The sequence below is a fragment of the Cupressus sempervirens genome, chromosome 1 (assembly GCF_028749045.1).
Source record: "Cupressus sempervirens isolate cs-2001-9-10 chromosome 1, ASM2874904v1, whole genome shotgun sequence".
Taxonomy (NCBI): Eukaryota; Viridiplantae; Streptophyta; class Pinopsida; order Cupressales; family Cupressaceae; genus Cupressus; species Cupressus sempervirens.
This window is the reverse complement of record NC_143118.1, coordinates 669,456,336-669,470,692: the sequence shown is the minus strand read 5'-3', so window position 1 is coordinate 669,470,692 and position 14,357 is coordinate 669,456,336. Positions and strand designations below refer to the sequence as shown.

At 32.7% G+C, this 14,357-nt stretch overlaps 1 pseudogene; it reads left to right on the top strand.

Moving 5' to 3' along the window:
• Positions 1–13,662, top strand: part of LOC149579653 (uncharacterized) — an 89,853-nt pseudogene extending 76,191 nt beyond the window's left edge.
• Positions 13,663–14,357: the final 695 nt, after the last annotated feature.

The window sequence follows — 14,357 nt, the reverse complement described above, 5'->3', positions numbered from 1 at the left end:
AAATTTATGCATATATAGCACGTATTACAGTAAAAAATAGTTGTTTCATTTTTTTATTTACTTCATGCCATGTAGACTAATTTTATAGATACGATGCTATAGAGGGTCACAAAGAAATGATCCCTAATTAACAATTTAGAAATATGTCTGGAAATAAGATACATAGTTATAGTCATATTTGGTATAGTATTCAACCTAAGCTATGAGTGGAATATTGTCTATAAGCATATCTACAATATAGCAATGTGGTTTATTACAGTTTGATGCACTTTGTGACAAATCTTCTTCTAAAATAGTGTTATGTAGTTTTTTTATTCTTCTTTGTCCTGCAATGTCAACAAAGGATCAAGTTACATATTTGTTATTGCCATATGAAAAAATTGTGCAATAATTTATGTTTTTAGTGCTTTCCTTAAAGTATTTGTAAGCTTACCTTTTTAGTTGCTTGATTGGTCTGAAGTAGATTGACATGTATAATTGCATTGGCTTGGGTCAGTGTGAAAGCTCTCTTAGGATGAATACAACTCTAGATTTCTGCTACATATATTCCTCATACTTGATGTTGCAGAGTGTTGGGATTAATTGTTCAACCATTGTGTTGTCAATGAAGCATTGGATTGGTTGTTTTTTTTGACTAAAAAGTAATGTCTTCAGGTGTAACTTGTGGACATAGTTGAAATCTTGCTTGCATCGAATACAGTGTGCAGTTTCTTCTTCAAAGATTCCATATCCTTCAAATTTGTGTTGGTAGTATGGGAAAAATGCTCCGAATGGATTGGACAATGGATTTGCAATCTTCAATTTCCCATTGACCTGTTTCAAAGTACAGTCTCTAAGTGTCAATTACATTTAATAGTAGCAATTGTTTACAATTTAACAATGGTTTTGTATTACCTCTCTAGTTTTCTGCATTATGTCATGCAATATTTGCAATGTCATTTTGTCATTTAACTTGCAAATAAATGTCAACAAGCCTGTATGAAGTGTTTGATTTCTATCTGTCCTTGTTATAATGTTTCTAAAAAGCAATGCTGGTGTTTCATTTTGAGCAAGATGTTCTTCTGCTGAGATGTAATGTTGAATAAAATTTGGATGGATTTCCAACTGCATAAAATATATAGACAGAGTTTAAAATATTGGGTTGAGTATTTGTATAATAAATGCTCCAATAATTTGGAAAAGTATGATTGAAGAAGTGATTGCTAGTAATTGTTACTTGTGCTCTATCTTCGTCAGAATGACCATCCTTTATTTCTAGAATGTTGACGTTGCCTTGTTTTTGAGTTGAAATGACCAATGCACCTACTGTTCCAATAGGGTAATTGCTTGTGCTATTCAACAGGTTCCTTATTGTAGTGTTGGGGATGAAATTGTAGTCATTGCATATGCGATTGATTGTTTCAACAGTGCTTGTTTCCTTTAGTACCAGAATGCAATCACAATCACCTTTATCATAGTCTGATTTTGATTAAATTTCAAATCCACTTATGGAAACACCCATGCCTGGGATTATTTTGTCCTCATTTTGGGGAATTAAGTTTTCATTGACACTCATGGTTACTATCATCTCTGCTTTGATATCTGTCAAGTTTGCTCGTAGAAATTCTCATGTTTTGTTGACTTTGTACACAACTAAGACATCTCCTTCAAATGTGTTGCCTCATTTTCTTGCATTTATGTCTTCTATAGAAATGCAGTTAGCAGTTTTGACTTTTGTCCTGCATTGGTGTATATGTTAGTGTATTTTCCATGTGTATATGAAACTGAAAAATTTCGGAGAAGAAACAAAAATTACCTTTTTGTAGACAGTTCTTGCCTCATTTGTGTAGCCTTTCCTGCTCTTTTGTTTGCATCCATTGATTCCTGTACATAAATTGTGGATAGGAGAAATTGGCTTAGTGCATTATATTCTTTGTTAGGATGTAAATATTTTGTAATTTGTATAATGTGGTTATTGAGTTTTAAAGGTTGATGTTAATATAATAATTAGTAAAATATTGTTAGTACAATTGTTTGCCATTGACTATTCTAAATCTTTTTATTTTGAACATTGTAATATTGCATATTTTGTTTGTTGTAGTATGTAATTTTGTCAGTGTCAAGAGATGCCAAAAGGAGTTGTTATCTGATTTGCTTATCTGAATTGGATGGATTGTTAGTAATTTTAGTAATGTTGGTTGAAATTGTCATTTGTTGGATGGATTTTCAGTACTTTTGTCAGGTGATCAGTCCAGTATGCTTCTGATTTGTAAATATTGCATATATTTGTAGTTTTATTGGACCAAATGTGGTCAATAAGTGAGGTGTTAATGTTGTCTATATGTTGTAAGAGAAATTTAAGTTTGTGGTGTTGCATGTAATTGTTAAGAGTTTTAGCTCGAATGTTGCCTGTTTGCATATTTATATTGAAATCTCCTACTATGTACAATATGTTATTTTGGTCTATGCTGTTCAGTACGTAATTTAGAGCTGTATGTATCTTGTCTATATTGGTGTTTGGCCTTGCATATAAGTTGGTAATATTAATTTGATTGTTGAAGCATGTTATTCTGATTGTTAGTATTTCTACATTTTATGTAACATGTTCTTTGACCTTGGTTGCTAATAATTTTTTTCTTGTTAAAGTTAGTAAACCATGAATACCATGAATAGAAAAGTCATTGCATTTGTCACTAAAAGATGTGGAGTCATCAATTTTGTCATAGACTTCCTGTAGGCATAAGATGTCAGAAGAGATGATGTCATAGTTATTTGAGAGGTCAAGTAAATGTGCACGGTATCCGTGAGTGTTTAATGAGAAAATGGTCAAATGTTGTGATGATTTGAAGCATATGTCATCATGTTGAAGTTTCCATTGTGCAATTGTAGTTAGTTGTTCCATCTCTTTAATTATTTTTTGCTTTACTTTGAAATTTTTAATTGTAAGCGGCTTGAGTAAGTATAGTTGATCAATTGTTCTTGTTCATGAAAGTGTTGTATATGCGAGGCCGTGATTTTTAACTCCTGTTCGATCAAAAGCAAGTGCCCCCATTGTTAGTCCTTGAGATCGATGGATAGTACGAGCACATGCAAGTTGAATTGGAAATTGTTTTCGTATGGTTGTTTTTTTATTCGCAGTCATTTTAAGGATTGGTCTTGCAATGCGTAGAATTGGTACCCAATCTTGTTCAATTTTGTTATTGTAATATGTAATATACTTTATTTTTTGTTGTTGGCCTATGTTTGTGTCATTTAATTTGATCCATACAATGTCATGGTCATTATTTCTAGTATATAATTTGAAAATTTCGTCAGAGCCATTGACAATACCATCTTGCGTGTTATAATTTCCTGAATAGATTTCTATGAGAACTCCTTCCTTTAAATTTATTTTAGTAGGGAGGGATGTTGTATAAGCATAAAGTTGCAATGCATTGTAGTTTTCCTCAAAGTGATCAATTGCTCTTAATGTAATTGTACTTCTAGGTATATTTGATAATGTCTTATTGTTATGTTTATCTACATCTGATCTCCTGAAGAATAGGAAAGGAAGAGTAGGGTCAATTGGTATTGGTTTTATGCAATGCTCATTAAGGTATTCTATGTCTTCTACTGTTTGTTTACCTATACGGATTCTATTTAGAATGTCAACAAACACAGGGTCTTTTTGATGCATCGTATCTTTCAAAGAGAAACATTTTATATTGTCACTCCAGAAATTGTAGGGCATCAATTCTTTAGCTGTCAGTTTGCTTTCAAAAACATTTGAATCTAGAACTGGTAATGCTTGGTATAGGTCGCCATAGAAGATTGTGTCTAATCCCCTAAAATAAGTTGTGGGTTTTTGCATAATGTCACGCAAATGTAAGTCGATGTATCTCAAGAAAGAGGATCCAACTAAGGATATTTCGTCTATGAGTAGGATTTGAAGGTGGCAGTAGTGCTTATACATCTTGTCAAGTGTGTCACTGTTTAAAGGGATGAATTCAGACTTATTGAATGGTATGTGTAATGCAAAATGTATGGTGACACCGCCAATGTTATAGGCAGCTTTTCCTATATACGCAACTATCAATCCTTTTGGTTTGTCAGGATCATCATTGATGTCATTACTGTATAGAGGTAGGAGTGCATGGTAAATAGCTTTAGCTATAAATGTTTTCCTCGTGCCAGCACCACCTGTCAAGAAAAGGTGTATTGGTGTGGCTCTATCTTTTTGTTTCCTGATTATGATGTCTTTAACTATCATTTGTTGCTCGGTATAAAGTGTTCGACATAAGTTGAAATAGTCAATGTTATTCATTATCTAAGGGTGTTTGGCGATCTCAAATCCAACATTTGATGATGCACACATGTTTTTATATGAATTTATTGGAATGTCTATTGATATGTCGTAATTTTCATGTATTGTGTCATTTTTTTCTTGTTCCTTTGAGTTTTGTTTGTTGGACTCTTTGAAATGTAGTTCATTATCCTTTTGTTCAATGTTTCCACATTTGCTATCGATATTGTGGTAGAACTTTGTATGTTTACTTATAATAGTTGTTTCATGGTGTGCATATACTAGTTGCCAACAGCTGAAGTTGTCAAAGATTCTTTGAATGCTTATTATAAATGGAACATATAGTAGGACCTGTTCTCTACAGTAGTTTTCTGGATCAATATGCATGTTGTAATTCATAAAATGTATTATAGCAGGTTTTAATTTTTTTCTACTACAATGTTTACTTCTATAGTATTCTGAAACAAATTCAGCAAAAGCATATGTGCTTTAGAGTTTCTAAACGATTTACATAGTAATGTAGTGCAGATTTTGCCATTATATTCTCAGATTCATCTGGCTCTTCTCTCAACTCTTTTGAAGATCTAAGGACAAAAATGTGGTCATCATCAAGTCTTGTGTCAATGAATATACACCTTTAGGAAATTTGATTGAGTGGCATTGAAAGGACTAAATGTGTAGCTTGTTGTGCTGACATTTGTTGCAAGTTAAGTAAGGCATTTCCTAGTTTTCTTATCATGTGAAGTGCATCTATATTATTTCTTTGGTGGTCTTTTCTAATCCATTTGAATGCATTTGTCATTGATTTGTCTACTTTTGCCATATATGAGCTGCAATACATAGCTGCAGCATATGCATTCAACACAAATTGTGCATCTGTATTTGTTGTCCACAACAATGGCATTTTCTTTGAAAAACTGTTGTTCCATATTTCACAAGGTTTTCATTTCAAAAATAGAGTAGGTCTATCTAATGTTGACCTAATTGAGTTGACATAGTCGCACTTTGTCAATTGCAGCTCATTCAAAAACATATCATATGTGAATGAACTATCATACTTTGCTATCTGTAGTGTTGAGAATATGTTTGTTGCATTTGTTGATATTGTATCAGAGCTTTCTGCTAAAGGTCCAAGTATCATTGTTTGTGGAAAGGGAGGGACAAGAAAGTTGTATCGGCGTGTTCTTTTTGTTGATCTTTTACATTGTTTTGTATGATGATGTATTTGCAATTTTGCTAGACACTGTTCTAGATGCTCTGTACTATAGCTTATGTACTTATCAACAAAATTAACTAGGTCCATATTGCTTTCTCTCCCATAGATTGGTGCATTATCTACCCAAATCAAAAGATGGTCATGTTCATTACCTCTGTTCTAAAATTATGTTATAGAGAAGAAATCAAAAACTCTACCAAAGAAGGACACATCACTCATTATTAATTTCTGGATAACTTTTATTCGATGTCGATAATAACGTGCACATGTGACTAGATCTTTGCGAATGAGTGTGTTTATGTCAATATTACTTTCACAAGTTCCTTCATTGTTGTCTCTTTTTGATTTATCTATTTTGTGCAAAGAGTGTAGAGTTTTGTTAATGGTTCCCAATTTTGTTCTGCACTTGTAAAGGTAAGCAAAAAATTTGGTGGTCCCAATTGACGTATAATAGCAAAGGCATTTTTCTTAAGTTGTTGGCAATAGTCTAGAGATATTCATATTCTTTTGAAGTCAACATATCCAATGTCTGATTTCAATATCTTTTCCAGATTTGGCTTGTTTTTAACATCTCTTGTAATGAGTTTCCTTCCTTTAAGCTAACCTTTTCTAATTCTAATCCACATTGTTGACAATACTTGGTGTATTAGTATCTTGATTGCTTTGAAAAAAAGATTTGTTGTACGAAGTGAAAAATTACGATGACAATTTAGGACTTCCCATTGTGCAAGTTTTTGATAACTTAATTTTTCTAAGAGATGACTATTGCGTGGTTCTCCAAAAAACAGTGTAGGAAAATTCATTTCCTTTGCATATTTATCTTTGAATATTTCTATTGGGTAAGATTCTTCAACAGGTGCTATTTCAATAATTTTTTCGTCCATGTTTCGTATGCTTCTTGAATTTGTAAATCCATGTATTAGTGTCTCTGATGGGTTGGCATTGTTGCTATCACTTTTTGAATCGGAATCAAATGACACAGATTGACTTAATGTTTTATCTTGTTGCTCTTCGTCCAATAATTGTAACCATGCATCATTGATTTGAACATTTTCTGATTTTTACAATGTCGTTTTTGCCAATTCATGAAGAGCTTGCATAATAATATTAGGTCTTACCATTCCTTTTAGAAAGGCACTTTTATATTCAAGTCATCACTTAAGCGACACTGCAACAATTGATGTATTATTCAATGATAGGGGCAAAGTATTTTGTACAATGTTCAAATTGACAGGCACATTTATGATAGATCTGGTTAGGCCCATTTGTGATCTTTTGTGTCCTAGTTCCCATATTTGAGCAAAAGCAATTCTTAAGGACACTAGTCTTTCTTCTAATTGAGTCAGACATTTTACATGTGGTAAAGGATTATTTGTTCCAATGTTTTCTGGTGTTGCAAACTTTGGAAGCTTTGATTGTTTAAGAGATTTGTCACACATTTTGCATATGTTTGCATTTTCATCTGGGTAATTATGTTCGGTCAACATTTTGTATATATCTTTTTCCTTTGGTCTTATATGTTTGATATATTTTTTGAAATGCAAAGTGTGACAAATTGCACAGGTATATTTCAGAGTGTCTTGTATTTCAAGTTCATATATTTCTATTGTAGTTTTCTTTGATCTTCTTTGCTTTCTTTTTAAGTTGTTAGCTACTAGTGATATAGTTGTCGATGATATAGGCAGAACATTGATATTGGATTGTTGTTCGCGATTGTTCAAACTAGCTTTATTGAATATTGGACTACTTTCATTGCTTACCATTTTAGCTCTAATGAATTTTTTTGTGTTTCTGAGTGATTGTGGAATGATTTCGTTAGCAAAATGTATATCTTATTGTTTTGTATTGTTTTTATCAGCTACGTTCATTTCTCATTCTCGTTCTCTAATATTCTTACTAGGCAATTCTCTAAAGTCATGAAAATTGATCATATGGTTTATGCGTTGGACCAATTGCAATTGTACCAAACGTTCAAAATGGCCATTTTGAGGATTTGTGTCATGAAATAGTATACAATAAGGTTATGTGTTCAATGTTTTATTAAAGTCTATGTATTACTTTCCTATTTTTAGTGAAAAGATACAGATACAAATATTTAACCACTTGGAAAGCCAATGAATGCAAAATATGTCTCCCCATAAACCAGTTTCGTTAGTATTCTTTACTTCTTTTGCAGATAGACGCATTCGTTGCAAGTAAGTGTTCTTGTCATTTACATTATGGAGATCTTTGATGAGAAGAGGGTGCAACTCGTAATTATATGCATGTAATGCTTCTGGATCTGCTTTTGCAAAGCACATGGAAAAATAGTCTATTGTACCATTTCGTAGTTCTTTGGAGGTTTTTGTAAACTCAAGTAAGCATTTGATAGAGTCAAATAAGCATTGCCAACATTGTATTTGAATTTTTGCAATCTACAAAGTCCTTGGTTTGCCAATTCTATATCAATGTTCCATGATCAATTTTTATCAGTCATCTTGACAATGTGAACATTTGATCATCACAAGTTGCAATTGACAAATATTTGTTGATAATGTGCACTTGTACTTAATGCATTTCAGACATAGTAACTTCTAACATATGATAATGCTCTTCATAGGAAATTGAATAAATGCATTCTATGAAAGTGGTCAAGTTTGCTATGAATTTTTAACACCTCGGTTAATTTCTAGTTTCAATATCTTGCCCTATGCATCAGACACATATACTTTGTTAGTTTTGTTTAATTTTGTTTACATTTTTGGAACATAGAAACAAGACTATGTAGATGTTCATATTTTAAGAGACATTAGGAAAATTTGGAAGTAAATATTTTTAACTAATGAACAATACTTGGTAACTTATGTTTACCACATTTCAACATCTACTACTCATAATCTATCCTAGTATAGTTGAAATTCTAGATTTTGACACCAAGATTCTACATAGTTGGCAAAGGAAAATTGTTTTACAACAAATCATACATACTATACTTTTTGTAGTCAGTAACATATAAATATATATGTGTAAGCATTACAATATAGCTATAGAAATTTAGTATAGAGAATTCAATAGAATGCTTGAAGATTTTTGCTTATGTGTGCAAGCATCTTTAGCATTATTCTCTATGTGCAAAAACTTTTGTATATTCACAAACATCCTATAGTGGATGCACAGATCCAGGTATATCTTTGAGGAGTGTGCCTTCCATATTATTTATGACATCCTCAATTTTAGATAACTTGGACTTTAGAATACCAATTTCCAAAATTATCTTCTCATTAATTGACAAATGTTTCTTATCAACATTATTTGTTGGGAGGAGAGTTCCATATGCTTTGCAACTTGTATTTTGTTCCCTTGCATCTACAAAAATGCTTTTATAGTCCACTGTTTCATTCATACTGTGAAAGCTCATATCACAGGTGCTTGAATCTAATTCCTTGGATCCACTTTTTGGGTTCCATGGGAGAATTGGTTTTAGGTTGCAGCTATTCATGTTGTCATACCCTAAAATTTATGAAAAAAATGCAATTAGATATCTTTCATATTCAAATGTATTTGACCAAAGTTTATTTGTGTAAATGATTCTAATTACTTGACTAGACTATCTTATATTTTGCATTGACTATGATTAGAAAATGCACAAAAAATGGTAAAAGGAAATACCACTCTCTTGTTGTAGTCCTTTATATTGAAAGTGCTCAGATTTCAAAACTTTAATAGCATTTTTCAATAAATCTGAACCTCCAACATTGGAATTGTACATTGAGGGTGATTTCCCTTGAAAGCTTGAATGGACATCGAGAGTATTGTCCAATTTGTATACATCATTGATGCTATCATTTCTAATAGAGTTATGAGCAACTATGTTTCCTACTAATCCTAATGTTGCATGTGCATATGGTGGTAGATAACTAGCTTGATGTTCGTTAGGGAAAATTGTTGATGTTTGACAATGTCTACTTTGTTGGGCTGCATTAAAATTATAATTTGTAGGTGTCATTAGACAATGCAGATTGGGTACTATCATGCCATCAAATGGGATTTGATCTAAGGACGGTCTTTGTGATACTATGCCATCTTCTATATTAGACAACGTTGCATAATGAGGCTTTATGTTTTCCTCTTCATGGATTGGGGTTTGGTAGATTGGATTTTTCATTTTCAATGGCTTAATATGCAATAGTGCATCATTGGTTTCTATTGTTGTTCTCCTGTAGCAATCTACACAGTCTGTTACTCCTCTCATAGAGAGTGCAACTTTATCATATGCATCTGCAGCTTCTTCTAGTGATTCAAATGTTCCAAGCCATTGGCGATGCTTAGTTTGTGGATCCCTTATCTTTGCAGCATATCGACCCCAAGGATGTCTCCTGACACCCTTGTATTTCCTATGATTTGGACATTTTTTGCACCTGGTAGACAAGTTTTTTCTTTCTTTAAAATTGGTCGTGTCTTCATTCTCCAAATCTATAATTGTTTTTGCCTTGAAACAAGCCATCTATATTCTTGGTTCTATAAAAATAGTGCACCATTTAGACAATGTACATGAATTGACTAGATGAAAGAAGCAAACATAATAGAGTAGAATCTTCCTACTCTAATGATATGTAGAAGGATACAAAATGTTTAGCACAATTTGGTTATTTTGAATATAGTAGTGTAGATTTTATTAGAAGTAATGAAACCTATTAATTGCTTTGATAATTTCCAAAGCAACTACATTGGATAATGAATCAGAGCAATAAAAATAGTTTTTGGCAAATGAAAAGAAATTGTAGATGGCTAATTATCATTGCCCAATAGTCCAATTAGTACAAGAAATCAGATCTGAATCAGGCAATGATATAGATTGATAAGTGCAAAATAAGTTCTAGTACGGTAATTGATTGATTCATCATGTGAAGTGTCTAATTCTAAGGTGGAATAAATGATATCTCACATATTTCAGATAATGTATGTGTTTACAATTCAAAATTTAAAATTGACATTTCAAATGTATACTTATTTGTATCTTGTGTCCTTTGAGCTTCTACATATTACATATATTTCTCCATTATGTACAAAGTGGCATAAAAAATTATTATGTCAAATGCCAATAGAAATATGAACAAAGGTGTGTCCTTGATAGTAAAAAATAGCATTAAGAGAATGCATATGTTAAGTAGTGTGAACAATTCAGGTAAAGACATGGTGCTCTCAGAAATCAATAGAACAATTCCCTTTGGAGATATTGTTTGTATATGCGATCTTGAACTTTATATAGCTTGATTATGTCTCCAAAGCGTGTGCACCCTGTCATATAGAATAAAATAGATCACAACTATATAAAATAAAATGAAAAACTATGAGCTCAAAACAAGCTGATGCTATATCAAGTTGTTATATGGCACATGCTGCCCCTTAATCCAATTCCTAGCACTTCTTGCCAAGCTCAAATTAGTCCTATAATCAAAATCACGTCTTCAACTTGAGCTAAATTATGAATATTAAGCCAGTTGATCAAGAAATGTCAAACACCCAATTAGTTGCATTCCCTTATAAAAATATCAAGCACTTGGGGCTATCCACTTGACATTTGGTTGAACTTGAGCATATAAATGTAGAGAACCATACCAATTCTTAAGATGGAACTTGACAATGATCATACAGAATTATTAAGGGTTCTAAGTTAGCTTGACTTAATTTCATTTCTTTTGTTTGATTTAAAGTATGGAGGAATGTAACCAGTTCACCGATCTATGTTAATGGGTTTTCTACACTTGCTTGGAGCACCAAGTAACCAGATTTGGAGGGGAGAATGATTAGTATGTGCTGAACCCCAGATTTTCCTATCATGTGTTCAAGTGTTCTGGAAAGCTATTTTTTTAACACTAAGAAGAAAGGATTTTGAAATACAGAATAGGGCATTGGTATGTACCTCATGCATAAGCCGCACAATCATGGTGCAATTCAAGGTCACGAGAGTCACCTGCTTTGCCACAATAGGCATACTCTGTAGCGAACTCTGAACTTGGGCAATGCCTTAGTTGGTCTTAGCTACATACTTCATATAACCACGTTTATGATGTTTTCATGCTACTTTTGCACATTTTAGAGCACATTGCAATGCATGTTACCAAAGTTATAAATAATATCAAACACAAGTGTAGTATTCTTTTTTAACTAAAACAACTTTCAACACATCAAAATGATTTAATGGTTGAAATGAAATTTTCATTTAATAAAACATGTACCACTTTAATCGCCTAAGCTTTCTTATTAATACTAACAATCACAAGGTAAATTATGCCTAACAGGCATTCAAATCTTACCAGAAAGGAAGGAAATAAAGATATCAATTTTTTTAAAAAATATAAATAGCACACAAATAACAACTAATCAGAGCAAATAAATCCTCGTCTTTCATTGGTTACAAATAAAGTTATAAACATTTGAAAAACAAATCCAAATGGAATTGGCAAGAATAAAGCCACCATCTGCAACCATGCTTGCATTCGGTGTTCTTTCAACTTGAAGCAAGGTCTGAAGATGCATAACGAGGAATGCTTTTTCTTCAAAATGAATACATAGTATGTGCCAAAAAAACCAAAATAAACTGATAAGGAAAATTCGAATGATGCTTACGTAAATAATACAGTGATGTCTATAGAAGCGCACTCACTAGACTAGACAATATAATTGTGCATTGTAATGAATTTTGTTTATATATTTCCAATTTATATACACAAGCACAAAATGAATTTTTAAAAAGAACATAGTTTGAAAAGAGAAAGTGATGCATTCTTTGAATATTACATTTCAAAGGAGAAAACATAACATTTCGTTTTGGAGAATATGAGGCCAGCATTTTGACTCTTGTTTCAAAATATGTTTTGCTTGTCAATGCAAGGGGTTTTAAAGTAGATATGTATGCAACAACCTATCTGAGAATGACATCATACTCCTAGTGGAGGGAGCTGAACGTGTGGTCAAGGCTTCAAAACTCTTCAAGGATTGTTGTGGTACATAAAATGCATAGACTTTTCCTTTTACCAAATGAACTATTTTCCTATAAATTTATTGATAATTGTGTCTATGTCATCAGAAAAGAATCTAGATTCCATAAGCAACGTGAGTGCACCAAGTACAACACAAGGACAGAATAATGTTTATAACAAAATCTGAGAGTGGGACACCAAAAAGAAAGAATGATTCTAAAGCAAAAAATCTGAGGCACAATGAGTTACAACCAACCAATATCAAAGTTGCTCATAAAGTGTGTGCATCATGCACCAGAGTTATGAACAGAAATGAAGACATGGGTAACATCAAAACAAGATCTGGGCCTACTCAATATCACATCATAGTAGAAAATAAATCACCAAACTTAGTAATAAGTGCCAATAAAAAGAAACTGGCTTTTAAGCCTGAGTTCATCGATTCCACAGCTCTTGGTGACTCTAGAAAAAAATACAAAGAAGAAGAAAAAGAACATTTGTCAAAAGAAAGCGAAGTTGCACAAAATTCCACAGAGTCTCATCGATCATGGACATTCCCTTGCTCAACAAAAGCACAAGATGAGGTGAGTTAGAGCAAAGAAAGCAAAAAGACAGTGAGAGCAGAGGAGCCAAATATCGGTCAATGCTTCAGCATATTTAGTTTGTTGGACTTCATCTCTTGTGGCCCTCTAGCAGTAGAAAGTGATAATATTCTAAGCATTACGTCTCTGAAAGACGGTCAATTTGCAAAGGCCAAGAAACAATCTTTATTTGCTAATTCGAAGAACAAAAGTCAATGTTGTAATAGGGTTGTTTATCAAACTCTTGGAGAGGAATTGGATTGTATGCTTGAGGATCTACATATCATGAATACACAAAGAGCAAAAAAGGAGTATTTCAATGGCAATATTATGGAAATAAAAACTCATGGTGAAGCGGTGGATCCTGTTCTCACTAGGTTAGCTTCCTTTGATGCACAAAGGTATGTTGTATCTCATAAGGAGCTTTTAAAAGTGAAGTTAGCTATCTTGTGAATAGTTTTGCATTATGTTAGAAGTTGGATCAGGTTGAAAAGGAACCCAACTGAAATCTTTTGAAGGTTTGCTTACATTGGTGAGTGTTTTCTTTGCAAAGGGTCAAATGTAGAGATGGATGTTGTCATTGAGAAGGGCAATCGTGGGAGGGGTAATATCATCAATTGCATTTCAAGATTAAAGCATTAAAAGAAGATGTCCATGGAAGTTGAAAGCTCACTAAAAATTGTAATTATGCAGCTGAGCTAGAAGAGTTGTTATCAGTCAGTAAACTAGTATTGAAAATATCAGAAAACATTCAAAACAACCCAGAAGAAGAAATATTTATCCAATCAGAAGATAAAACTTCACAATACTCCTCTTTGCAACTATGGTCCCAGAACATCGCAAACAAACAAAAAAAGTCGTTGCACTGCATTTTGCCTCTTTAACACATTTAACTATGCAACTTAAATTTTAATTGATGTAGTTAATTGCCAGCATGAAACAATGACCCATGAAGTCAATTCAATAGGTGTCATGGTTTTATAGTTCTTTTGCCCCCAAATTCAACTGTAATCGTTGAGGAGATCAGAATAAAATAACAAAGTAAGGATTCTTTTGCAACTTTCGTTGATGATTTCATAATATGAGAGCTGTGAATCTATTGCACAATAGCAGGGTGGAAACAAGAATGTTGTATACATTGACTCTCTCTATTAACTAATGGATCACTTGCTTTTATATCATGATCCTACATTCGTCTTGTATTGTAGCTTAAACTCAAGCTATTAGTACACAAGTATAAAAGATTAAATTCAAGTTCCCTTGTGGTCCAAAAGATGTAGCTATTGTGTACAATTGCCATTGAGGCTTTGAGACAAAGGAAAACTATAATTACTTGA